The sequence below is a fragment of the Mustela putorius genome, unplaced genomic scaffold (assembly GCF_011764305.1).
Source record: "Mustela putorius furo isolate JIRA1106 unplaced genomic scaffold, ASM1176430v1.1 tig00003890_pilon_pilon_pilon, whole genome shotgun sequence".
NCBI lineage: Eukaryota > Metazoa > Chordata > Mammalia > Carnivora > Mustelidae > Mustela > Mustela putorius.
The window spans coordinates 1,133,104-1,135,527 of record NW_025422039.1 but is presented as its reverse complement, the minus strand read 5'-3'; positions in this window follow the sequence as shown (position 1 = coordinate 1,135,527).

The following is a 2,424-nucleotide window of genomic DNA, read 5'->3' as shown; positions in this document are numbered from 1 at the left end:
CCCTGGGATGTTGTGGCAAAGCCTCTTAGAATCTGTGACCCTGAAAAATAGATGGGAGAATTGAGTCCACAAGAGCTGAAAGGCAGTGGTGCATCAGACCAAACATGTGTGGCTTCAGGCCAGTGGCTCTCTGGGTTAACAACCTTGGGGCATGTGTACAGTAGCCAGAAAAGGTTTTGTTTTATTCTGTTTCATTTGGTTTTAAGATTTTTTTATTTGAAAGAGAGAGAGAGAGAGCATGAGCTGGAGTGGCAGAGGGAGAAGGAGAGAGAAACTTCAAGCAGACCCCTCTGAGCACAGAGACCGAATCGGGGCACAATCCCACGACCATGAGATCATGACCTGAGCTGAAACCAAAAGTCAGATGCTTAACCAACTGAGCCACCCAGGTGCCCCTAGAAAAAGTACTTTTAAGGAGCTAAAATACACATTACTGAAAAGAAAATTAAAATATATAATTGTGCTCATAGAATTTTAAATAGAATTTTTATATGTATAGTAGAAATGCAGTAAAACAATTCTCTATACGTGTTTGTACAATATGCTCCTTTTTCATAACACAACTATGGGGATTGTAGATATTCATGTTGAATAGCCAGAGTGATAGTATCTTACAGGGCATTGATACTCCCCCTCCTCACGGCCCTTTCCAGGGGTTCCTCTCTGAAGTGTTACCCAAAACCTCCTCCTTTGATCCAGTGGTATTTCCTAGGCCTGGTCCTCACTAAGCTCCTCCTGATGTCATCCTCCATGGTCTTGGCTTCTGTAGGGGTCAGGCCATGGGGAGTTAAGGGCAAACAGGACAGCTGAATAAAGGGCATGAGTAAATGGAAACAATCAGATGACTCCACTCTAGAAATCTAGAAATGGGGCTGTCTCTGACCATAACACGGGGAGGACTGAAGTACGTAGAAGAAGGGAAAGATGATGAAAGTTGTCTGCAGTTGGAGAGGACAGCAAAATGCCTCCGAGGCCCCAGAACCTCCCTCAGGACTGAATTGTGAGATAGTAAAACAGCAGGTCAGCCTGAGCCTGCAGGTCATTCTGTGCAGACCCCTTCCCACCTCACCCCTTTTCTCTTAGTTATTAATTTTCTCAGTTCACATTTTTGACAGAAAATTTGCCTTTGCAGCATAAATGAAAAACAACTCAAAATCTTTTCAGAAACATGAAGAAATAAGAAGAGAGACACACATCTTCATTGGGGGAGGAAGGGAAAATTTGTTTCAATCCTTCCCTTCTCCTGAGAACTTCTCATTTGAGCTCCTTCAAGTCCTGATCCATCAGAACGGCCCCTGTGCCCACAGCCCTTCACACAGGCTCTGCCCTTCTCATCCTTGAACCCAAGGAATTGGTGGACCAGCCCTCAGCCTCACGCCCTTCACCTCAGCTCTTCTACAATCTGGACACTGGCAAGACTCCGACAATACCACATTTCTCAAGAGGAGCCAGGGAAGGCTGTTCCTGGACCTGCCTGATCGTAGAGAACCAGTGTGCTCTGAGTGGTATTGAACCCACTGTAAATACAAAATAAAACAAAATAACAAAATAAAACAAAACAAAAATACATGAGTCATAAATGTCCCATCCAAACTCCTTCCACTTCTTTCAGAAAATCTTTCATAATGATGTAAAAAGAAGCTATTTTAAAAACCTGGTTTACTGGAGTGTTTTTGTTTTGCTAGATGCATGACCTCACTGTTCACACTACAAAGACAGAATTCTTCCCTTTGAAACTGGCCTCTCAGTCAACACCCTGATCTATCCTGATGATGTCCTGGTAACCAAACGTCATTCTTGAAAACAATGGGGACTTTTTCCTCTACTGGTCCAGTAGTTTGGGGGTGGAGACAGGGCACTTGGTTTTCTAAGAAAAGATGCCGTGCTTTGAGAAGCGCTGCTTTATAAGATGCCCTGTATATTTCCATCTTTGTTACTATGATGCTAGTCACATGGAGTCATTAGAATCATTCCTGATAACATAACTGAAGAGAGATAAGTTAGAAGAAATCTCACTCCCTCTAATTGCTCGATCTTAAGTTGTGCCCTCATCTACACAACTGCTGGTCAAGAGAATATAAATGAACCTCTTACCTCTAACCCTCTGTCGTCAAGAATTACAAGCATGCAGTTTGCATGAACGAGAGATCCTTGTGCAGCCCTTCAATAATTAAGATGCCAGGTGTTGCCTTGAGTGTGATGTCCTCGTGGCATAATCCGAGCTCACCCACACCCCCAGAGGTTGGTGGAGTGACAGCTGCTGCTGAAAGCACTTCTCATTAGCCCTTACCTGTAGCGTGCTTGGATCATGACGCAATACTTAAAGTCCTCTCGCCCGCTCCTGGTCTGATTGAACTCCACTTAATTTGAATATGTGGTTTATCCAAAAGTCATACAGACTTAAAGGATAGGACTTTTTCCTGT